General features: G+C 35.5%; 1 protein-coding gene across 1 annotated transcript in view; it reads right to left on the bottom strand.

Annotated features, from left to right (window-relative positions):
• Window positions 1–1,224: 1,224 nt before the first annotated feature.
• The window catches only part of LOC126753378 (uncharacterized), a 63,164-nt gene continuing 37,190 nt past the window's right edge, over window positions 1,225–27,198 (bottom strand). Inside the window, exon 5 of the mRNA XM_050464772.1 lies at window positions 1,225–2,024. The gene's annotated coding sequence lies outside the window, so the exon portion shown is untranslated. The remainder of the gene's footprint in view (window positions 2,025–27,198) is intronic.

Below are 27,198 nucleotides of genomic sequence, written 5' to 3'. Positions count from 1 at the left end.
CATTTATCTCAATTTCAGACTAGATCGACTGAAATGAAGTCAATGCAAATCATGGCATGCAAATATTTGTGCATTCCGGCAACTTCAACGGAGTCTGAGCGGATGTTCAGCAAAGCTGGAGAATTAGTCTCAGACAGACGAATTAGACTGAAGGAAAAAATGTAGATATGTTGTTATTTCTCAACAAAAATCACGAAATGTGCTAATATTGATCTCTTTAAAACCGCTGATGGCTCTTTGATCTCCGTTTTAACATAAACATAAGCTTTCAACTTATGTTGTAAATGAATTTATTAATCTATTTTTTTTTTAATTGAAAATAAATATGGGTTATTTTGTTCTTGGAAAGACAGGTTTTTTGTAATACAATTGATTTTTTTTCAACAAATTTTTTTATGAACCTTTGAAGTACGATATTACTATCGATAGTTTTTTTTACTATCGATGAGTAATTGATAGTTTTTTTTTTAACTTTTGAAACTATCGATGGTGCGACTATCGATAGTTTGACTCCTCTACTGCAAACCCACTACATCCGCCAACATCACCAACACAGGAATCAAGCCGATTTTCATTTCTACTACAAGTCAAAAGCCAAAACAAGGTGCACTCTTCCTGGGCAGATGCCATTATCCTGATGAGACAGCATTTTGGAAAGGAGAACCAGACGGAAAAATGTGACCCTCTTGCGTACTGGCAGGTAAGAAATTATGCAATAACATATTTTTTCCAATTTATTGTATTAATTATATTTTAGATTACTACAGATGGCGACGCGTTTAAAACGTTAGCTAAAAAATACTTCTGCGTTCCCGCTAGGCAGAAACGTAAGCGACGAAATTTTGGTGGCGGATCACTCATGGTTTGGGCTGGGATAACTTACAGAGGGAAAACTCCAGTTTGCTTTGTAACAACAAAAATGGACTCGGAATACTACATTAAATTACTGGATGAAGTTCTTATTGATTTCGGAGAGGAATTTGTTGGAAATGAATTCATTTTCCAGCAAGACAATACAGCGATACATCGTTCCAAGAAAACAGTTGATTTCCTGCTGGCTCGGAATATTAAATTTCTCGATTGGCCTGCAATTAGTCCCGACCTAAACCCTATTGAAAACCTTTGGTCCGTGTTATCAGCCAAGGTTTTCGAAAAGGGACGGCAATTTGATAACGTAAAATGTCTAAGAAATGCCATCGTTGAAAAATGGGAAGCAATTGATCAAACCGTTATCCATTCTTTTATTAATTCTATGCTCAGACGATTGGAAGAAGTTATTGCTAACAATGGATGTCATACATCTTATTAAACATTTCATTTTTCTCTTAATTACTAAAAATATAATGCATAATCAAAGTGGCTTTATAATTATTTCGTTCGGCTTATTTAAATTATGTTTGAGAAAACTTGCATAATTTATTTTTTTTTTTTCCTAAAACTAAGCATAACATTAATTGAATTAAATATCTATTCGAAAAAATAATAAATAATAGCAAAATTATAGGTTTTTTCTTTCATTATTGAGCTTAACGAAAGTGGCTTTATAAATATTTCGCTAGGTGTATGCCGGGTCGTTGATGCTGAGGAATGTCAAGTCAGCACAACGGCTCCAAGTAAATTTAGCAAATAAGATTTTTATAAAGAATAAAATGATTATTAATAAACTGAACGGCAAGCCACACAGTACGGAAAATTAGCCGGAGTTTTTTATTCAAACGGAAAATATGTCTGTAATTTCTGATAAATTACATATATGTTAACATGGCAAATGTTAACAATTACTAAATAAGTAATAACACGTAATCAGCGATAATGTGCAAATCATAGCGGAAATGCATCTCTAGTTGCACAATATTTCCCACACGCTTTCATCAGCATAAATGCTCATTTTTCGGCGTGAAGCGGAAATCCAACACGCGCAACCGAAATAAGCCAATTCGGAGAATCGGCAACAAAGTCAGCAGTTGGCCGGTGCAACGTAGCTTAGGTTTTAAGTAAATTAATTCTTAAGTTTAGTCTTAGCTCTGTAATGAAACGAACAATAAATAAAATTTTTTTTAAAAGAAATTAACATCAAATTTCTTAACTTATAATATCGTAATTCACGCGGCTATCATCGACCGTTGTCGATAAGCTCCTCTTCTTAAACAAAAACAAACATGTAAATAATATGTAAATATATATAGTAGAGTTCGGGATAGTAAGTAAGGATAGTAAAATAAGCAATAGTATAGTAGGGATAGCACAATATCCTAAAGAACTATTATTTTCTTTAGACCATGTATATATTGAAACATTGATATTAAATTTGTTTTTGTTTTTAGTTTTTATTTACAAACTAAGGATAGGACAATATACCAAAGAAGTGGAACATGAATATCATAAACAATTTTATTTTAATTTGTTTTTCGTTTTCGTTTTCTTTTTTATTTAATAAGTGATTAATAAAATGGATATTTTTTGTTGAAAATTTGACTTTTAATTTTTAAACATCACAAATTAAAATAAAGTTCAAATAAACTAAAAGAACTGCTAATTTTTTTATTTAAAATGTCGATGTTTCATCGATGTTTTCGCCAAAAACATCGAAAACATCGATGCCCGTGAACATCGATGTTTCTCCACCTCTAAAGAGGAAAGCAGAGAAGTTGAACAAGTTGAATAAGCTGAGGGAAGAAGCAGAAAAGCTGAACAAGTTGAATTAGCTGAGGGAAGAAACATACTCGTACAAGTTGAATAGAAGAAATGAGATTGAATGAAGAAATAGAGAAGTTGGACGCTGAAAGCAGATAAGTTGAACATAAGATCGATATACATATTTATATATTATTCATTACATTTTACATTTCTAGTAGTTCGTTTAGAAATACCCTTTAATTATAAGTGAAAATTTTGAATTGTAACAGTGCATTGCGAAAATGGACAGACAAGCAATACTGACACTCAATATTAGGGAATTGCAGCAAGCACTACGTGAACTAAATATGTCCACTACTAAAGCGGAGTTGCAAAAGAGACTGTTGTTGTACCATGAACATGAGACACATGAGGATGATGAAAATGCTGAATCAGTTAGTTCCTACGACGATGTACCAAATAAAAAATTTTACTGCCGCTGTGGCACCGATAGGTAGATTTGCATTTACGTTTAATGATATCCAAGAAAGCCTAACACAATTTAGTGGTGACGATAATATCGATATTCAACAATGGATAAATGAATTTGAGGAGAATGCATTAGTAGTACGGTGGAATAGTGTGCAGACATTTATTTATAGTAAGCAGTTGCTAAAAGGAGCTGCCAAATTGTTTATTAGAAGCCAACGAGGCTTGGTCAGTTGGGAATCACTGAATGAAGAATTGATTAGTGAATTTGAGAAAAAGGTGTCGTCGTCAGAAGTGCATAGTTAGTTGAGAAGTCGTAAGAAGAGGGTAAACGAAACGTTTCGCGAGTATTTGTATATTCTTACTGAAATTGGAAAGCCAGTAAATATCGATACTGAAAGTTTAATAACATATTTCATTGAGGGTACAATAGATACGAAATTGAACAAAGCGGTTCTGTACGAAGCAAAAACGATTAGCGAGTTAAAAGAAAAAATTTAAATTTACGAAAAACTCCATACCAAACCAGTCAAGTCAATACAGAATGTCGTAAATACACCTTTAATCAAAAAGTCTCAAAATCGTGTTTTAGGTGTGGAAGCTCTACACATCTCATTCGCGACTGCAGTATAGGGATGTTCGATGATCATCGATATTGAAAACAAAAACATCGATGTTATAATATCGATGTTACCATACGAAAAATATCGCAACATCGATGTTAACGGAATCGATCATCGATGTTAACTTACGGCCTATACGAAGAATACAACACCCAGCCAATCAACGCTTAGGAATAAATATGTTCCTATTCTATATGACAGCTGCATTGAAAAATTGCGCCAAAAAGCCAAGAATAAATATATTTGGATAAGTATAGATGAGACTACCGATATTGAGCAGCGATTGATTGCGAATGCTATATTTGGAGTGTTGGATGATAGTGCAGAAGAAAGAGGCAAATCCTATTTATTAAACGTAACAGAAGTTGAAAGAGCAAATGCAAGTAGCATGGCTGGATTTTTAAACGATTCGCTTCAAATATTATGGCCAGAAAGTGAGTGCTTACAGTGTTTCTTTCATACAAATTATTACAATTTTATTTCTAGGAATTGAATATGAAAAACTCCTTCTTGTGGTAACAGATGCTGCCGCTTACATGCTCGCTGCAATGAGGTCTTTATGTGTTTTATACCCAAAAATGCTGCACGTAACCTGTTTTGCTCATGGGCTCCTCAGATTAGCAGAGTTTATTCGGTTCCAGTTTCCAAACGTAAACAAACTAATAGCTAAGGCTATTTATTCAAAGGTAAACATGGGCATATATTATCTCTTCTTTTCACAAGATAAAATTATTTTAGGCTCCTTGTCGTCGTCACGAGTTTAAAAGAGTTTTACCTGATGTTAAACTCCCTCTGCAGCCGTGTACAGCTCGCTGGGGCACATGGCTAAGTGCTGCAGAGTATTTGAAAGCTTATTTTGCATATTTATCAAGCATTTTATAGCGCTTAAAAATTTTTTTTTCGTGCATATTTTTATCAGCCCTGGTGATAACATACAAAGAAGGACGCTGAACAAATGAACAACAACACCAAATGGTACATCGAGCATTTACCTACATAGATAAGAAGTTTAAAGGCAATATAATTTTTAATAGGGACTCGACTAGCAAAAGCCAGCACACAAAACAAAGCCAAATTTGAAATAATGGTGGAATTTATGGAATCACATCCAAACTTGACCAAAGGCTATGTAAAATGTGCAGACGCTAAGCAAACAAATAAACATTTATGAGGGCGGTTGACTGAAAAATTAAATGGAGATGGACCACCCATACGGGACATTCGGTGCGGGAACGAGTGAAGTCACATAAAGCTACCAATGTGAAACCACGGATCCAAGTGCTGAGAACGACATAAATGATTTGCAGAATTTTGAAGAACTACCACTTTTAACACCACCTTCTCGCCCCCCAAACGTCACCCAAATGTTGCACTGTGCAGTCCCGTACCGAAAGTAAAAACAATCTCCAGAAAATGCAAGTAGATGGGCAAACCAAGTTTCACAATGATTGTACTAAGATTTTAAAAGACATGAATTACAATTTAAAATCATTAGTTAAGTCTTATAAGAAAAGCACTTATTCTAAAAATCCTTTAACAGCTCTTGTACAAATAAAAATCGCCATTTGTAAAAGAAAAGAAAGGCTATCAAATATTTTTATTAATAGTAAAAGGAAATTTTACAAAATCTGTTATTATCGGTATATAGTACATATATATATTGTACATAGATGATATCCTAATACATTCAGCTACACCTGAACAACATATGGAAGATATCACCAATATAGTACAGACGGTAAATAATATTGGTGGTTTGATAGTAAAGTAGTTGACTAAGGGCCGTTTTCTTATGTAAGCAATAAAGTTCCATTTACTAACTGGGAGGATAAATTGTTCCTCACTGTTTAAATGAGTTAAGCATCTGCCCCCTCTACCCGGAAAAACTGGCACACCCTAATACTACACTTCCGATGACAGTACACTCATACATCACCACACAATGCAACTCACCACACCTCTCCATCAATCAACCCACTTCACAAAAAGGCTGGGAAAAAGGATTGCGGACACATTCGTCTACACACTGCGCCGCGTCGACACCTACGTTGATCATCTTCTATAGATACCGATCCTGTGCGCTTCGGAAATGGTCGTCATTACCTTGTGCAATCATTCCTTTTAATTTTATGAAATTTCAATAAAGTTAACTCTAAAGGTGTTTACTATTTAATCAACAAATAATGTGTTTTCTTTGGCATAGTTAATGGTTCAATAAATACTAAAAATTAAGTGCTGGATGTTCCCCACTAAATTGGGCATCCAATTCGTTCACTCACTTAAAAGCGCGATTTAAGTTATTACGTTCTCTCATCTTGCCTGTAAAAATATATTTGTTATTTCGAAATTGTGGCAACGCCAAAATTAAAATCCAACAATTGCCTATAAAATTGGCATGTTGGCAATGTCATGCAAGCAAAACGTAAACAAAATCAGCTGTTAATTAAAAAGTTATGATGGAAAGCACACTGCTGAAAAGAAAAAGAGGAAAAAACTTCACTTCCCAAGAAGAGGATGCATTAGTGGAGTTGCTGGATGAACAACGACATATTCTGGAGAATAAAAGATCGGATGCTGTCACATGGAAACAGAAGGAGGAGGCCTGGAAAAAGTTGGCGGAGTGTTTCACAGCTAGGATTGAGACTAATCGGGATAAGTTCGAAAGCCTGAAACGAAAGTCCAAGGCAGAAAAGGCAACCGAGAAATCAGAGCGTTATCGGACAGGTGGCGGTTCGGCTGCTGTAGAAAGTAGCAGCATGGTAACGCAAAAAGTTGCTGTTATTTTGGGGAATCGGCCACTGGATTGGAAAATACCTTTGATGGTGATGCACGTAATTTCGTTGTTTCATATTTCCTAAATTGAGTGTCTTTTGGCACGTAGCTAGTGCCAACAGTTTTGCCAGTGCCACTTTTTTCCTATTAAAGGTGTTGCACTTTTTTCCATATTACAAAATTAGTTTCGTCATTGTTTGAGAAGTGGAATTTTTGTGTTGAAGCTTTGGCTTCACTTTATTTTTAAGTTTGCAATGAATTTTTTTTTGGTTTTTAATAAATACGTGCATTTAATTAAACTTTAAATTGAATGACTTTTTATTTAAAAATAGAAATTGGAAATATACTTCTATGCACATATACGGTTAGGACTCCATAAATAATATATTTCCTTTTTATCTCAACCTTCTAAGCAACCAGACGTGCAACCAGACGTGCAGCGCTCCACCGTATTTTGTTCATCAACTTATAAATAACTTTCTGGGACAAAGCTGCAGGAAATATAGTGAGAATTGCGAGTAATAGCCTTTTTAATGTTTAAATAAAGAACGCGAATAAACTAAATATATATATAAAAAAGAAAAAAATATTTTTCTAAAATTTTTAATTATATTAAAAAAACGAAGTGTCCAACAGACCGAAACATCACATCGAAATTTTCAGAACGGAAGTGAGTGTTCTGCAATAAATCACATCCACATTTTACCAAGGTAAGAACATTTTTCATTTTCTTTCATTCATATACAATTATTTATTTTGTTTTTGGCAAATGGAGAACCAAATTAAATTAGCAGAAGAACTGCAAAAACTTCATTTTAAGTCCATGGGTATGGATATAAATGAAGATTTAGAAAATTTGGAAAAACTCCTAGATAGTTTGGACAAAAAATGGGCAGAGTTTCAACGAAACCATTTAGAATTGTCCAAAGATCCCAAAAATAAAAAAGATAATTATTTTAAAAATGATGTAGAAGGGTCGGTAGGCACGCTCTATTTGACAGCGCACGCCAAGTTAAGCGAATTGATCGCTATAATTCGAGAAAATAGTGCTCCCAGGAAAATGGAATGCCTTCCAAATCCTGGTTTAGTTCGCAGGCTTCAATTCTTATTAACGGAATTAGAAGAGAATATTGAAGACTGCGAAATAAACGAAATATGCTCTTTAGAAATCATAGAGAGGCTTATAGAAAAAGCTCGTGATACTGTGCTTGAATTTATTAGCCAACACGAAAATGATGAGTTAACAAGTAATTTCTATGAATTAAGAAAAAGATTTTACAAACTCAAACTAAAATCTATTGACAAAAAAAATTCTACCAATTTTACGTTGCCTCAAATAGACACTCCCATTTTTAAGGAGATTACGCTCAATGGCAAACTTTTAAAGAATTGTTTGAGCAACTCATAGTCTCTCAAAAAGTTTCAGACGCGTATAAAATGTGTATTTTAAAAACCAAATTAAGAGGATCGGCTGCAAGTTGTATTGCAAATCTGCCTTCAACCTCGACAAATTTTTCCGTTGCTTGGAACCTTCTTAATGAAAAATTTACAAATAAAAGGTTACTCGCAAATACTTATTTTAAACAGATTTTAGATGCACCAGTAGTGACTGAGACTGCTTTTAGTGTACGAAAATTTCAAGAAAAAATTTCTGAAAGTACACAAGCATTGGAAAGCCTCAGTTTGTCTGCCGATAATTTGCTACAAGCTTTATTAAATTATACGCTTGTGCAAAAATTAGACAAACAATTTAAGACTTAGGTATGAAAATTCCCTTAAAAATTCTAAGGAAATACCTACCTTAAATCACTACAGTCGTTTCTGAACCATGAAGGGAATGCACTAGAAGCAGCACAAACCTCAAAAACGTCACCAATATTTCAAAAAGCAGAATTTAAATGCATAATGGGATATAATACTTCGCACAATATGGGCTTATTCGAGCTTGGCAGTACTGCGCAATATTGCGCAAACATCATATTCGATGTAAAAATGTGGCAACTCGTGCAAAAGTCAGACGTTCGAGCGAGTAAAAATTTGACACTTGATGCGCGCCAAATGTCATCATTATGCATCAAAAATTTTTCTACTGCGCGCAAATATTTTATAGTAATTCTTAAATAGTTGTATTTTGTTGCTTCAAAAATTTTTGTATTGCGCGCCAATAATGGAAGAAGAGAGGTAAGTAAAAGTGATATTTATTGAATTTAATAATATATATTATATCGTGATTTATATTTTTTCAGTGAAAAGTTAAATTCACCGGTTACAAAACTTCTAGTAAGGTCCCGACTTGACCTGGAGCCCGGATTTGCTGGCGGGAAGAGGAAAAAGTCTTTCCTATGGGGTAAGGTGGTCGAAAATATGCGTATTATAAATCCGGAGGTGTCGCAAACAAAAGAATTTATGCAGAGAAAATTTTTAAATTTGTTTGCGACGTATAAGAGGATTAAAAAACGCAACGACGCGACAGGTCGAGGTGCCACGACGTGGGAATATTTTAAGGATTTTGATAACGTTTTCGGAAATAGGCACTCCATTGAGCCTCACTTTCGGTCACAATTCGCGCAAAATATTGCAATTATTTTGCTTAAGTATCAACTGAGCATCTGCAACAGTGTTGCAAATTGAGTATCAGGGCTGCAATATTGTCGCAGTTATGGAGTGCCTCGAATAAGCCCTATATTTTATTGCTGTACAAATGAGCATCCTCCCCTAGGCATCCACACACACACCACACGATCACACCACATCAACTTCACAACATTGACACGCACCTTCATCATACCCACGTCACAAACCACCAAAGCTTACATTCCACCCTACACACCAACCAACCACATCACACCAGCTGATTCCACACACAAAAGAAAAGAAAAGGGGACCAAAAGGACAACTGCAACTCACTTCGCTTTCGATATTAGCAGCAACCAGTACGCGTGTGCGAACATTTTTGAACGGCGTTTTGTCCATCCTCCAATTTCAACATTTTTCATATCAAGTCGACGTTACGCGTGTACGAACATTTTTGAACGGCGTTTTGTCCATCCTCCAGTTTCAACACTTTTTCATCAAGTCGGAGTTAAGCGTGTGCGAACACTTTTGAACGGCGTTTTGTCCATCCTCCAGTTTCAACACTTTTTCATCAAGTCGGAGTTAAGCGTGTGCGAACACTTTTGAACGGCGTTTTGTCCATCCTCCAATTTCAACATTTTTCATATCAAGTCGACGTTACGCGTGTACGAACATTTTTGAACGGCGTTTTGTCCATCCTCCAGTTTCAACATTTTTCATATCAAGTCGACGTTACGCGTGTGCGAACACTTTTGAACGGCGTTTTGTCCATCCTCCAGTTTCAACACTTTTTCATATCAAGTCGACGTTACGCGTGTGCGAACACTTTTGAACGGCGTTTTGTCCATCCTCCAATTTCAACATTTTTCATATCAAGTCGACGTTACGCGTGTGCGAACATTTTTGAACGGCGTTTTGTCCATCCTCCAGTTTCAACACTTTTTCATATCAAGTCGACGTTACGCGTGTGCGAACATTTTTGAACGGCGTTTTGTCCATCCTCCAGTTTCAACACTTTTTCATATCAAGTCGACGTTACGCGTGTGCGAACATTTTTGAACGGCGTTTTGTCCATCCTCCAATTTCAACATTTTTCATATCAAGTCGACGTTACGCGTGTACGAACATTTTTGAACGGCGTTTTGTCCATCCTCCAGTTTCAACACTTTTTCATCAAGTCGACGTTACGCGTGTGCGAACATTTTTGAACGGCGTTTTGTCCATCCTCCAGTTTCAACACTTTTTCATATCAAGTCGACGTTACGCGTGTGCGAACATGTGTGAAACGGCGTTTTTGTCCATCCTCCAGTTTCAACACTTTTTCATCAAGTCGGAGTTAAGCGTGTGCGAACACTTTTGAACGGCGTTTTTTTCCATCCTCCAATTTCAACATTTTTCATATCAAGTCGACGTTACGCGTGTGCGAACATTTTTGAACGGCGTTTTGTCCATCCTCCAGTTTCAACACTTTTTCATCAAGTCGGAGTTAAGCGTGTGCGAACACTTTTGAACGGCGTTTTGTCCATCCTCCAGTTTCAACACTTTTTCATATCAAGTCGACGTTACGCGTGTGCGAACACTTTTGAACGGCGTTTTGTCCATCCTCCAGTTTCAACACTTTTTCATCAAGTCGGAGTTAAGCGTGTGCGAACATTTTTGAACGGCGTTTTGTCCATCCTCCAGTTTCAACACTTTCAACACTTTTTCCTCCATCAAGTCGGAGTTCGACGTTACGCGTGTAACACTTTTTGAACGGCGTTTTGTCCATCCTCCAATTTCAACATTTTTCATATCAAGTCGACGTTACGCGTGTGCGAACACTTTTGAACGGCGTTTTGTCCATCCTCCAGTTTCAACACTTTTTCATCCTGAGTCGGAATTATCAAACGCTACAAGCATTTCTTTAAAATTTTTATAAAACCAAACTTGGTGGTCATCGAGAAGGTGAGTGTGAAGATTAAGAATTCGCCGCAAAGGGTGAGGTTGTGAAGAATACAATTGCTATAAATTTAAAGCTCTTTCTACCCAGAACAAATGGGATGCAGTAATTAAAAACAAATTATGCACCAAATGTCTTAAAACAGGGCTCAATATAAAAGATTGTAAAGGCGATAGTTGCTTCACTTGTAAAGGAAACCATCATTTATGGCTCCACAAAGATAAAACTTCTAAAGCCAAAAGCACAATCATTAAAAATACGAAAAATGGGAGATTAAAAAGAGATTCTAAACATGCTCTGCTAACAACAGCAATTGTTGGTATAAAATGTCGTGATGGAAGAATAATAAAGGCACGTGCTTTATTAGATTGTGGGTCTCAAGTTCACCTTATAACCAAAGAACTAAAAAATAAATTAAAGCTTCCTTCCAGGAGAGAATCTATGACCATTGAAGGAGTTGGTCAAAATAAGACAAATACAAATGAAAGAGTTAATCTTCATTTAAAATCATTAATAGATCCTTTCGAAGCAAATTTAGACACCGTTGTAGTATAAAAGATTGTGTCCAATGTGCCCACGGAACACATAAAAGTTAAAACAATTCCAGAAACTATAAAGCTGGCCGACCCTTCATTTAATGTTCCGGGTAAGATTGACTTACTTTTAGGTGCAGACATATTTTTTGATTTGATAAAAGAAGAAAAAATAACTGTTGAAAATATGAATTACAAACTCCAGAACAGTGTGTTTGGGTGGTTGATATACGGATCAACCAACATAAGCTCCAAATTAGCTCACTGTGGTGTTGTAACACATATAGATAAAAAATTAGATTATCAACGAAAAAAGTTTGGGAAATTAGAATCCCTTGAAACATACGTTAATAATACCAAAAAAGAAACACAGTACGAGAAATGCTTTCGTAATAATTTAAAATTTTATGCAGATAGTAAAATTACTGCAGCCTTTCCATTTGAAAATAAAAATATAAACTTAGGAGATTCTTCTTCACAAACAAAAGGAAGATTAATCTCTCAAGATAGAAAATTTAAAAATAATAAACCACGAAAAAGAAATAAATGCCAAGTTTCTTTTGAAAATATTAAGTAAGTGGTACATTTGTATTTTTTAAAGAACAAAATATTCCACCATTGCAGTGGAAGAGAGGACTGTTTAAATGAGTTAAGCATCCACCTCCTCTACCCGGTAAAACTGGCGCATCCTAATGCTACAGTGTAATTCACCACAGCTGATGACACTACTGCACAACTCAACACATTTGTACGCCAACCCACTTAACAAAAAGGATGGGCATCGGGAAAGCAGCCTCACTTCGTTACAAACAATTCGCTATCGCAATTCCTAAACAATTCGACAGCTCAATTCGCACATCATAATCCGTATACACATCTTATTAACATTCGCTTTATCGACAACTGGCGCGCTGAATTTAAAGATTTGATAAAACTTCGACGTCGTCACCACCCGGTTACAGCATCCTTCGGTACCGCATCCATACTTGGATTGGATTACAATTCTTCACGTCTTCATTTTGATCGCCGTTGATCTTACGTGCCACCGATTTTGGATCAGTGCTTCATACATTTTCTTTGTAACTAACACTAGCCCCATATCCTCGTTCACGCCAATCCCGGAAGAAGACGCAAAAGGACAAATATACGGAGAAGACGAAGACACCGCCGATTTCCAGGAGACCATCAGGGAACTAAAATACAGACAACTCTACAAAAAAGAAAATACATCAAGAACGTAAGCTTAAGTATCTTAAGTATTTTTATAAGAGAGAGTCCTAGGGATAGATAAAGAAAACCATGTCTAATCCTAACAACCTAATCCGTCCCTCTTCCTTGCACCGGCTGCATCTGCAGCACCGGCGGCTCCAAATGCACCACAAAACAACCAATTAAGTATGGACGACTTAACTGCCCTAATATCGAATATAGCTTCAGACATTCTTAAGCGACAAGGACCACTAGTAGTTGAAGCAACACTGAATCCTAACAGTAGCCTATCTTCCGCAGTAGATCAGACAATTGAAGAAAGGCATCTAACAAATCTTGGAGATTTAGATAGAATACCCGACGTAGTAAAATATTTAAAATAAATATTTTCCGGTTGTCCAGGTGAATTTAACTCTTGGAAAAAGAGTGTAGGCCGCATTCTCAATATCTATGAGAACCAAAAAGGAACACCAAAATATTACGGTATACTTAGTGTAGTCAGAAATAAAATAGTAGGCAATGCTGATCTGGCATTAGAATCACACAACACGCCTCTTGACTGGTCAGCTATATCTAAGTGCTTAACTATGCATTATGCAGAGAAACGCGATCTTTCCACTTTGGAATATCAAATGACAACCTTAATACAGGGTAACAAGACAATTTCTGAGTTTTATGAGCAAGTCTACAAACACCTTTCATTAATTTTGGACAAATTAGGATGCCTTGAAATGGGTAATGAATCCCTACGCATGATGACCCAGTCCTACAGAGATAAGGCATTAGATACCTTCATTAGAGGACTAAACGGAGACCTACCAAGACTGTTAGGCATAAAGGAACCTCGTGACCTACCACAAGCCCTTCATCTATGCTTAAGATTAGGTAACCAGAACTTTCGCACAAACCATGCAAACCACGCCAAGCAGATGTACCACAAAAATCGATTCTTTCCTAAAAATTATCCATCTCAAGGTCAACGCCAAAATTTTTACCCTCAATTGGCACATGTGCCACAACCACAGCAATTAGGCAAGCAGGGTAGACAACAGATGCATTTCCAAAATACAAATGCTCCTCCTAGACCACCAAAACCCCAACCAAAACCTGAACCAATGGATATTGACCAAAGTATCCACTCAAGGCGAATTAATTATATGAATAGATCACCTCAAAATCACTTTCAAGGCAAGAGACCGCCTTCGCCCAATAATTTCCAACATAACAAACATCAGAGAACCTTCCACATTGATACAATGGAAGAAGAAAATTAAAAAATTTAATATGGAGAGCCTAGCGATATCCATTTTTTAGCATGATTAGCTCTTCTCTTCCTTATTTCGAAGTGAAGACGGAGAGCGGTAATATTTTAAAGTTTCTGGTAGATACTGGATCAAGTAAAAATTATGTTAAACCTGAATTAGTTGTAAAAAGAATACAAAATGAAAACCCATTTTTTGCAAGATCAATAATCGGCGATGTAAAAATTAATGAGCATACTTACGCACAACTCTTTAATATCCCAAATAAAATAAGACTTTACCTAATGCCGTCCTTGAAGACTTTTGATGGAATATTAGGAAATGACACACTAAAAGCCAATAATAACTATATGAAGCTAGGAAACGGTTTCACTGTTTACCTTAAGCAGCTTCCTTCGCCAAGCGTAAATACAATAAATATTAAAATGGAAAACCTATCCTCCAAACAAAGTAAAGAAATGGAAAAGATTGTAAGTGTTAATTCAAAATTGTTCTCGGAACCAGACGAAAAACTTACTTACACAACAAAGGTCGTGGGACAGATCTGAACGACGACTGACTCTCCCGTTTACACACGATTCTATCCTTACCCCGCATCCCTTAGGAGCGAGGTAGAGTCACAAGTAAAAAAAACTTTTAAACGATGGTATCATAAGGCCATCCAGATCACCATACAATTCATCAGTATGGATCGTACCAAAAAAAGGCAGATTCAGCCGGTAACAAACAATACCGTATGGTAATTGACTATAGGAAACTAAATGCTGTCACAACCGCAGACAGATATCCTATACCCGAGATATCAGAAGTAATATCTCAGCTCGGAAATAGCAATTTCTTTTCCGTTCTTGATTTAAAAAGTGGTTTTCACCAAATTCCACTAAAAAAATCTGACATCGAAAAAACCGCGTTCTCTATTAACAACGGTAAATACGAATTTACAAGGTTACCATTTGGATTAAAAAATGCCCCATCTATCTTCCAACGAGCATTGGATGATATACTCCGGGAGCACATTGGAAAATGTTGTTATGTTTATATCGATGACATTATTATTTTCAGCAAAACTGAAGAAGAACACTTTAACCACATAAAAAGAATATTCAAAACTCTGGAAGAAGCCAATATGAAGGTTCAATTAGACAAATGTAATTTTTTTAAAAAAGAAGTAGAATTTCTCGGCTTCGTTATCACCTCGGATGGTGTAAAAACAAATCCAATAAAAGTGGATGCAATTGCCGAATTTCCACAACCAGCAACCCTAAAGGAACTCCGAAGCTTCCTGGGAATGTCTGGATACTATCGCAAATTTATAAAAGACTATGCAAAATTAGCTAAACCCTTGACATCACTCTTAAGAGGGGAAGAAGGGAGAATTTCCAAAAATAAATCTCAACATGTGAAAATCACTTTGAATAAAGAAGCAGTTCAAGCCTTTAACAATATAAAAAATTCACTAATTTCTAGAGATGTTGTACTAGCATACCCTGATTACAGTAAGAAATTCGAGTTAGTAACAGACGCCTCCAACTATGCTATTGGAGCCGTCCTATCTCAAGATTCGAAACCTTTAGCGTTCATCTCCAGAACACTAAATAAAACTGAAGAGCATTATGCAGCTAACGAGAAAGAGATGTTAGCCATAATATGGTCTCTAAACACATTTCGAAACTATCTATACGGATCAGCTAAGTTACAAATTTTTACTGACCACCAGCCGCTTACATATGCGCTGAGTAACAAAAACAGAAAAATGAAAAGATGGAAAGCAGCTTTAGAAGAATATTCGCATTTTTAAATATAAGCAAAAATTTTATGTTACATCTGAAACGCTAAAAACCAATGAAAGTGAGCTAAATGGTCCATTCCTACAAATTAAAAATTCAGCACCCTAGTAATAATACCGATTGAGGACAATCGATTTAAGAGGGGAAGAGTTAACACAAGCGGTGTTACAAATGTTTCAAACACGCGCACTTTATTTCACCAATGTTAATAACCCATAGCCAACATCCGGCACGAGCTTTCACCTCAATGTTAATTTTCTTAGAATCAAAAATATTAAACTTTTTATTTAATTGTGCCAATTCAGATTCTATGTAATTTGCTAGTGCAATTGTTACAATACAGATCGCACGTAATTCACTAATGCAATAATGTTGACACAGCTGTTTGAGCGATTTCCGATCAGTACGTAAATTCAATAACCTCTTCTCAGAATTTAGCCAGCAAACTTTCAGGTGCGTTAGCATAAATTTAGCATATAAAAGAACTAGCTATTAAGATGTAAGTCAGTTGTGAATTGACTCGGAATAAAGATGGACAAACTGTCCAAATAAAATAAAATAAAAATAAAAACATAAATAATTTTTTTTTATATGTTTTCGCACCAGAAAACATAACTTACATACTACTTCCATATGTACAGTAGATTAGAATTAAGACATGTGTATGCACTCTGCATTTGGTGCATATATGAATTAGGATAAGGAATTCTATAAATAAAGGAGCTCTGGGCAACCAGAGCTGAGTACTATTTTATAACTAAAACCCTGCGCGTCTCATTTAACATTGACGATTACAACACTAATGACATTTCTGATACTGAGCAACGCAATCCTGATGGTGGAAAACGTTGATGGAACAAACGGTTTTGCTGAAATTTCTCTTGAAGACGCAAAGATAACAGTCAATTACAGCACAATACTATATATTATCAACCAGTTAGAAATTATTAATGTGAATCTGGTAATTCTCAATCTCAATTTTAATCGCTTACAAAATGAAATCACCAGACGTATTTTGTTCCACAAATTCGTACAGTATTAGGATTTTGTAATCCCATTTTTGAGATGTCAAGAATATCCAAATTGTTTATTTAAAATTATTATCAAGATGGATCTTGCACAACACCCGGAGATTTGACTGTTAGAGGAAGAGTATTTACAAGAGCTATCAGGAATAAAAACATCAAAATTCTTGTAGATACTTATAAAGCAAATGTAGATATTGATCAGTCAGAATTAAAATTAAGCTCAGGTAGCCTCTAACATTTTCTAAAGAGAAAGTGCTTCTCAGCTCAAACTGGTTATAATTACTAATCATCATTTCTGGAAAATATTGTATGTGAAGGAACACGTCCGGTAGTACAACCCTGACTATAAGTCAATTTAACATTTTTTTTTTAATTTTTCACATAAAGAATCTGCCAATTAATTGGATGGCGAACAAAAAAGCTTGGTAACAGCTTCCCTTTTCAAAAGTTTGTTTGAGAAGCATTTTGTACCTGAGGTCCGCGAATATCTTCCTTTAAAAATATTAATTTTAAAGTTCTTTTTCTGATCGACAATGTTTTGACCGATCTGACGGCAAGTGGAGTTTTATTTAAAAACTTTAAACAAAAATACCCGCGGTTATAGCCACTCACATTAGCTGCGGTCGTTGACTTCTTTGAGCGTTTTAATTAATCGGTTTAGTATTGCTTCGGCTACGACTGAGTACAGACGTCTGCAAAAAGCGGGCGGGTAAGCGGCCACAATGGGTACGTAATATATGTATATGTATATATATGCAGTCTGGTATTTTTTTATTGTTTGTTAACGAATTGCATATCGTTTTATACAGTTTTACGAACCATGTCTTACGAAAGCGAACAAAGACGACTCCAGGCCCTGTTTGAACAAGTTAGCAGTAACAATGAAGAATACAGTTCAGAGGAGGAAGATGAAGTCGACCACATATCAGAGCGAAGTCAAGGCAATGATACGGAACAAGAATGTAGCGATAATGAGCAAGAAGCAATTGTTTCAACCAGTAACCAGTAGTTTTATATTGGTAAAGACAATTATACTAAATGGTTTTCGCAGCCACCTAGGACTAACCTTCGCACAAGGGCAGAAAATATCATATTGGAAAAACCTGGGGTAAAGCCTATTGCACAAAATGATAAGACTGAAATAGAGTGTTGGAGACGCTTTATAACTAGTAATATTTTGGAACAAATACTTTGTCATACTAATACCAAAATCAAACAAAGGCAATTATCTAACAATAAACAATCAGTTCAGTATTTATTGAAAGAGACCACTGTCAATGAACTTTTAGCTTTGCTCGGCTTATTATACTTAGCCGGACTAAATCGTTCTAATCGACAAAATTTGAGTGACTTATGGCGAACCGACGCCGAGTTAAGCAAATTTTCCAGCACTGAAACACTGAATTTATTCTATCGATTATCAAACTATGAATCTGTGATACACCTGTAAAAATGTCGAGTCGTGTTCTAACAACCAAACAAAAAATTGCAGTTGTACAAGGTGAGTATTAGCGCCATATCGCGCATTAAAATCAATGAGAGCAAGATCCGCGCTATAACAAATCCCAATAAGAAACGGGATAGAAAAAGCGCACACGTAAATTTGGACAGAACCCTATTGTTCTGGTTTACCCAAATTCGTTCTTAAATGGAATTGTTAGCGGACCTGTATTGCTTTCTAAAGCACAGGAATTTGCTTTAAATTAAATGAAGATTATTTGCCAGACCGTAGTTGGTTGCAGCGTTAGTGCCAGCGAAATGCTTTTAACTTCACTAAGATTTACAGAGAAGCTCACGAAAACAACACAGCAAGTGCAGAAGCCTCCATCTCTAACCGTTCACCTCATATTCTTGACGAATATTCTACCGAATGCATATTTAATGCCGATGAAACTGGACTATACCTAATTTAATTGCAATGTTATTAAAGTTCAACAACATATAGAAATTTGTTGAAACAAATGTCCGCTCAAACTCTCGGAATCGATCGATATTTCTGCTAATCATTTAAAATAAACAAACATTCATCTCAAGTAACAGAAATATCAACAACACATAAATTGTAAATTCTGCTGACCATCGAATATCCACTAAACTCTGCCGCTAAAAATTCCGATGCCGCTGTGTTGACCCACAGTTGGATGATAGTTACATTTTGGAACTCAATAAAGTAAAACTTAACTGGCGGCCGAGCAGGGACCAACGAGGTCGAGTTAGTAAATTTAAAAAAAAAAAGTTAATTCCTTTAATGCGAAAAGTAGATATTTCACTACATATGTACCTTGTTTAATTTACGTTTTCAGATTCTTGTCCATGCAAAATCGCAAGCTTGGAAAAAAAAAATTGACGAAATGCAACAACACATATGTACATAGATGTATATGCGTATATGCTATTTTTCGTCATAGCGGTTTGAAGTTTTGAGTGTAACGTTCTTATAATTTTTAATAATGGCAGGAAATGTATTAAGGAAAAGAAGTGAAGTATGGCAGATGTTTGAAGTGGTAGATGAAATATATGCAAAATGCAATATTTGCAAATCAAAAATTTCATCTAAAACATCTTTAACAAATTAAAAAAAAAAACCTGTCCAGAATAGACATCCTACAGAAGAACTATCAGCTTAAAAGATATATAAGTTAACACAACATAAATTCGCTGACAACAATGTCTGCATAATTAGGAGTCAACTTAGAGTAAAGGTGGGTAATATGGACCACGTGGGTAATATGGACCACCTAGTTATCTTGAATTTCAGTTGTTAAATCCTCCGTTATTGTCGTTTGATTTCTTCGTCTATTCGCGCAAGTTTCCTCAGTTTCAATTTACCGTTCAGCAAGTGCGGATATTCGAGCAATAGTGATTTTTGTAAAATAGTGGTTGCTGATAATTATATGTGCGTAAGCGAATTTTACTTTTTTACTTAAAATTTATTGTGGAACGAATAAATTGACAAATAATGTGTGTTAAATATAAATACTTTTTGCTAATTTTGAATGGTTATAGTTTAAAAAATATACAGCCGTGCTCCCAATTTCACATTCACAAATTTCCTTGTGAATTCGGTTTGAAATCACATATTTGATGCTCCCACTTTCACATTCACATTATTTTTTGTGAATCGAATCCGAGTTCTTTGTTGGCAGTGAAATGAAAAGTAAATGGCAAAATGTGTTAAAATGAGAAATTATTTTCTATAAGAAAATTTTTTTATATATCCTTTGATATTTGTAGGTGCTACTCATGACCTTTTTAAATTATTTATTTATTGGTATATACGAATTTTTTACATTATTTGCTGATATACTCAAAAAAATCATGCATCGCTCAATCCGAAAGGAAATATTCAACAACAGCTGTTAGTGAATTGCTACAACGATAACCGATTGTGAGGCAGGGTTGACTTGCTTTGCGGAACAAATTCCCAACGATTCATTTCGTGTTCGTTATAAATTATATAAAACTTTATGTAAAGGTGTATTCTTTAATTTATTTAAGTAATACTAATGTTATTTCTTTTATTAGTATTGCCGGTTTCTTTGAAATTTTAAATAATTAACATTAGTTAATACCCTTGTTAGTCCGTCGATGTTTCTTACAAACCGGAATATTTTTCATCATCAAAATGGATTTTCTGTAGTATTTTATACACTGAATATTGATTGCTTTATGATATTTGCTTTGAGGATAACCTCTTTGCTTTGATATTAATATGAAAAAAACCATACGATTTGACTTCTGCAATCCTTGGCATGTCCAACATATTATATCCAAAATAAAAATTATTGAGTTAACTTATTTAAAGAACAATGAATAGTTTTCATACAATATCAAAGCATTCTTAAATAAAAACAACGCGATTTTAAAATCACAGCTGTGGCAACAATGCTTAAGCTCGTCAGCTGTTTCATGTCATCGGAATTATTTGGGAAAAACGAAACCAGCAACATGTAAGTAATTATTAAATTTGTTAATTGATGTCATATTTTATGAGTATTAAATAATCTTCATTGCAGGGGCAAACATAAAACTCAAATGCAAGATAACGTTTTCGTTCATGAAATTGAACCAGGATTTAGCCAGTGGCTTAATTAAAGGTGACCGGACAATAGCTGCTGACAAAAAATGGCATGCATTAGTCTGCAAACTAAATGCTGCTGACCCACTTATCAAGGACATTGCCGGTTGGAAAAAAGTAAGGCATTTCAGGTTAACAGCAAATATAAATGTTAAACAAAAGTAAGTTCGAGTTTTCTTAAAAGGTATGGCTCGATTGGAAAATGCATATTCGCAAAAAACTGGCGCACAATAAGAAGGAAGGCAAAGCCACCGGGGGAGGTCCATATGATCAGACCGTTATTTTACCAATTGAGGAGGAAGTTGCAAAAATATGTGGTCTGTTCGAAATGGTGAATGGGTTAGATGGTGCCCTTACTTTTGGAGTACCGGAAAAGCACACAGAAGCAGAAAATGTATCACAACGCACTGAAGAGCCAATACAAACCGAAACACCAATTGTTGAGGAGATAGCTGAGCCTACCCCAAAACGTCGAAAGTTAGGGCCCCAAACATCAAATGTGCAGTCTTTGGACGAAGTGTGTGCTGCGCAACTGGACACCATGAAAACCATTGCAACCAGTCTACAGAAACTTATAACACATCAAGAGGAGCATAACCGCCAACAGCTTGAGCACCACCGCATAATTCAAAAAATTGAAGCAGAAAAGTTAGAAGTTCTAAAAAGGCTGATAAATAATAACGTTTGAGGTTTTAAACTTTAACTTAACATGGTTTATGTCATATATAAATATAACCATATCTATTGTAAAAAATGTGGCACAAACAACGATGTGAACATTTTATATTTATTTTTGCATCTCGCTGTAGTATACAAATCAATACTACAATAAAACATTAATAATAATTAATAAAACTGAAAACTCCAAATAAATACATAGAAAACAAAATTGTTTAAATCTTGAGTATCCGTTGGTATAATTTTAAGTTAATTGGTATAGAGAAAAGACTTGATTAAAAAGTAGTGAATTTGACCAGTTACTGTGACAAGTATTGCGCTATTTCATTTCTTGTTGATCTTCGAACTCAGTTGCTGGGTCTTCATAGTCAAAGTTTTCGTCGTAGCTACAGTAATCATCTAGTAATGGTCCAGTATTCTTGCGGCAAATGTTGTGCAAAGCACAACATACGTTTATAATACTACATGCAAATCCGGGTTCATAATTTAAAGACCGTTGAGTAGGCCAATAGTGCGCTCTACAATATTTCTAGCAGCGGCATGTTTTTTGTTAAAAATATATTACGGAGATCCATTTTCAGCGCTCCTAAATGGAGTCAAAACGAAATTTTCTAAAGCATAACCCGAGTCCGCCAAAACAAAGTGTCCATTTAGCGCCCTGGAGAAATATAACCGAGCCTGACTGTTATTCCAAATAAAAGAGTCATGACAGGACCCAGGATGTGTACAATCAATAGCAATTATCTCCATGTTGTAATTACAGACCTTGGGACCACAATACATAGTAAATTGTTTAATCAAATATATTGATTTTAGAACAAACCACCATGGCATTAAGGCTAATGCATATTAAAATCTCCAATTTTCGAATAATTTTGTGCAGTATGTTGGCGCAACGAAGTAGTTTAGACTACCAACGTACATATATTTTAGATATGTATTACTATTTATTGCAACCCTGAATTCCATTCCATGCATCTATGTATTTACAGTTTATGTTATATTTTAATTTTCTACTCAGTTCTTTGTAAGCAGCCAATGAGAAAACAGGAATTAAAAGGACTTTATAACGTAAAACTCTAAACTCTTGGTTTCATTTAAATACAGTATTTTGCCAAATGTACTCCTGCCAATGTTGATATGGTGGTCCTTTGCTATTGCCAATTGGTAGGATAGCGAAGGACAGCAGCCAATTGGATTGAGTGGGACAGCCTCGATGGCTTTAAATGGGGACTTAGTTTATTTAAAACAAATAAAAATAATTCCTTACTTAGACGGAACGACTGAATAAACCTGTAAAACTTGCCACTATTATTATGGGCACAAATACGTTGTTCAATTTAACTTACCGTTTTTCAGAAATTTTAAGAATGCTAGAGGCATTCCTCAGATGTCTGTTACGCCTAATTTCCATAATTTTACGCCTTCTTTTGGCTTCAAAACAAGCAATTGAAAAAATCAATGGCATTTTACAATATTTATAAATTTTCAATAAAATCCTCTCAGATCCTCTTGTCAGCTGTTTAGAATGAGGAAACAATGGGAAAATATCGATAACAAAATTTGTGAAATTGGGAGCACACGAATTCACTTTCACAGGAAATTTTTAAAATCACATTGTGAAATTGAAATGTGAAACTGGGAGCATGGCTGATAGTTCAGATTGGAATTAAACTCAGTTATATCGCCACCACATGTTGAGTGTAATATGGACTACCACAGTAGAGGCTAATATGGACTAATGGTCCATATTACCCGCAGAACAATTCTTACTCTTTTAGCTCGATTATCTTTAAGTTCATTAAGATCTTATTAATGTAGGATATGGCTCCTGGTAAGCGTAAAAATTGGAATCCCGAGGACATGAAAAAGGCGATCACAGCGGTGCGATCTAATACCTGCGGTTATCTGAAAGCAGCTAAGATGTACAATGTCCCTAAGTCAACTTTAATAAGGCTAGCGTTAAAGATAGACACCGAAATCGAAAAGGTCGTAAACACTAAATTAGGGCGCAAACCAGTTTTTCCTGAAAATTTTGAAAAGATGTTGGTGGAGTACGTTTTGACAATGGAATCGAAACTATTTGGTCTAAGCAGAATGGATGTTAAGTACTTAGCCTGCTGAAAAAAATAATATTATGCACCTATTTTCAAAAGAAAATCAGTTCGCGGGTAAGGATTGGCTGCGCTTGTTTTTAAAGAGGAACCCAAATTTAGCGTTCCGCTCTCCGACGGGCAAGAGCACGAGGTTTCACAAAAGATAATGTGAATACCTTTTTTGATATCCTTGAAAAGGAAATGGACAATTTTAATTATTCAGCCAACAATGTTTTTAACGTTGATGAAACAGGCATAAGTGTCGTTCCATCAAAATTACCCCAAGTATTGTCAAGGAAGGGTAAAAGCAGTAGCCTTACTTCTGCAGAGAGAGGTTCTACGATAACAACTATTTTTTGTATGAGTGCAGGTGGAATATTTGTTCCACCACTATTTATATTTCCACGAAAGAAACGCTCAGATTTGTTGCTAAGAGGAGCGCCGCCTGGATCAATATACGAATGTCATCAATCCGGTTGGGTTCAAACATACATTTTTACAATATGGTTTCGACATTTCATAAAACACGTCAAACCATCAGCAGCTTCACCAGTATTGCTCGTCTTGGATGGTCATTCGAGTCATACAAGAAATATTGAGCTTGTTGATTTGGCTAGAGAAAATCACGTATCTATCGTATCCATCCCTCCACACTCAAGTCACAAAATACAGCCGCTAGATAAAACTTTCATGGGACCTCTTAAGAGTTATCTTTCGGAAGAAATACGTGTTTGGATGCATTCGAACGGCAGAGCTTTGACACACTTCGATATGGCAGAGCTATATGGAAAGGCCTATTTGCGAGTTCAGAGTGGGGAAAAGTGTTTTTATTATTTGCGTGATTTTTTTTTGAATTTTCTAAAAATGTAAGTAAAACTTGTATTTAAAAGTTGTAAAACACACGATATTCTCCAACCAAAAGAGATGTTGCGCAGGGCTTCCAACAGCGACCGAAGGAAGAAGTGAAGGAGTTTTGGGAGGAAATTGCAAATGCCCTAAATACACTTGGTCCACCATCAAAAGACTCCAGTACATGGAAAAAGGTATTGTATGTACTACTGAAAATACATTTTCTAAATACTTCAAACGTTTTGTTACAGGTGTGGATTGACTGGAAGTGCTATATAAAACGCAAGCTGTCTGCAAATAAAAAGGAAATTATGAGCACAGGTGGAGGTCATTGTCGTTTGCAACGAATAAGCCCACTTGAGGAGAAGGTTATAGTTTTGACGGGGTTGGAAACTTGTACAAGTGGAATAAGAGGTGCGCGGGAATATGGCGATAGTGCGCAGGTACAAGACGTTGCCCAACCTCCGAAATGGACATTTCCGCACGTTCGGAGGATCAAAATGAAATTCCTTCATGCAGCAGAGTTAGCAGCCAGCGCAGAGAAAAAAGAACTGATAAGGAGAGCGCTTCTTCCTTACTCAAAGAACAAATAGCTCTCCAGAAAGAATTCTACGAGGACACCAAAAACCATAATGAAGCTGCGGTTAGTAGAATGGAAGAAGTGGTTACATATTTACGTCGCATGAATCGTTCTTTAGAATGTATATTTTACTTTTATTTATTTTCTTTGAACAGCAGTAATTTATGTGTTTTTGCTTTGTTATGTTCCAGTTTCACATATTTCAAGGCAAACAGCTGATTTCGAAAGAGTTATAACTCTTCCTCTTCTTCTTTCAATCCAATTGCAACACATGATACCTATTTTCGATTACGGCGGAGCGTAGAGCGGGAACGTAATCGAAATGCATGATAGGGGTGATTAATTGGTCACTAAACTAATTTAATATCACTGAGTGTTTAACCCTACATTGTTCAGCCGGTATTATTAAATAAATCATTTTATATACTAAACAAAACTAAGACGTTTAATTCAAATAAAGTAAGTCTCCCACAAAGTGGTGTCAGAAGTGGGATGCAAATCCCTTCGCGTGAGTTAACACCCAGCCATACACGTATGACTCATATTACCTACAACTACACATATATGTTAACATGGCATATGTTAACATTGCCGAAATAATAAACTAATTCATCAGCAATACTTACTAATGCAGGTAGAGAGGATATGGAACTTGTTGAAAAGTACTCGGTTACTGTCTATTACAACTCGAATAGATCGTACTACCAAATAATGCAACTCTGTATAAGTTTTATCCTTCCATTTTGTATTCTGTATATATGCAATTTACTCGTTGAATAAAAGCCCGTGAGTAAAGACGTGACTTCAAGTTTTTCTTCATTTGTGTTATACATGTAAGCTTTGCATACTGTATGTGAACGCAGCCTTATAACTGAGTATGTGAACGCAGCCTTATAATTGAGTATGTGAACGCAGCCTTATAACTGGGTGTGTGAACAGAAGGAGAGTATGGACAGACGGGATTCATGACAAAGAGAATTATACAACGTACTTTTATTAACTTAATTAGTAATTGAATCATCATTCTAAAATAACTAGTATAATTAACTAAAGTAATACAACGTCGATCTACTAAAGTATTGGAAGTAAAAAACCTTAATTGTCGATTTTTCTAATTTTAGGTTAGTAGTTATAACACATGTGATATAATTTGTTCATTAAAAATAAACATTTCTAATTTTAGATAAATCAATTGGTGTTGTTTTACTCCATTACCATCTGACATACTACAAATCGACAATTGTCAGAGTTCATAGTACGTAGTAGATCATGGAGAGATTACAATTTGAAGTTGAGCTGGCTGCAGACGAAGATCCAAAGAATAACATAATGATCATAAAATCAATAACAAAAGAGGATGGAACGACATATCTCATGCCGCCAGGTTTTCAAGCAGTAAAACACCACCCTCAACTGATAAAGTTACCAGAATTTTTGAAGATTAAAAAAACATTACAGAGAAGAGGTCATACTAGAAAAGTGTGGATGTCCCTGCCAAGTGATATTTTACTACTATACAAAGATGATGTTGGAAATATGGTGTTTAATGATTATATATTACAAGAAATGACTCAAGTCACAAGCCACTCCATTATGGATGGAAAATTATTGGAAATATTAGAAAAACTAAGTGATAAATCTAATGTCAACAAAGAAAATCATAACAATTTAAACAAATTAAATGGTGTTGTTTTACTCCATTACCATCTGACATACTACATACATATATGGTGATCCTCAATTATACCCCCAACATAGGTTATGGGCCCAGAACATTGTTTTTCCCACGTAATGGTTTCAATTGTGCAAACGTGTGTGTCGCGTTCAAAAGAGTTTTTTTCCATTAAAATACTAAAGCGTGTGTGTCGCGTTCAAAAGAGTTTTTCCATTAAAGTGCTAAAGCGTGTGTGTCGCGCTAAAATACTTAAAAATGAATTCGTTGTACCAAATCGAAAAATTGGACGAAAGGAATTTTGATTCGTGGAAAATACAAATGAAAAGTGTCCTTATACACCGTGGACTGTGGCATATAGTGAACGAAAAATTGAGAAAAAATGAAGAAAACGCGGGTGAGTGGGAAGCACT

Source organism: Bactrocera neohumeralis, chromosome 3 (assembly GCF_024586455.1).
Source record: "Bactrocera neohumeralis isolate Rockhampton chromosome 3, APGP_CSIRO_Bneo_wtdbg2-racon-allhic-juicebox.fasta_v2, whole genome shotgun sequence".
Taxonomy (NCBI): Eukaryota; Metazoa; Arthropoda; class Insecta; order Diptera; family Tephritidae; genus Bactrocera; species Bactrocera neohumeralis.
The sequence above is the reverse complement of the archived record's forward strand: the minus strand, read 5'-3'. Positions and strand labels throughout refer to the sequence as shown.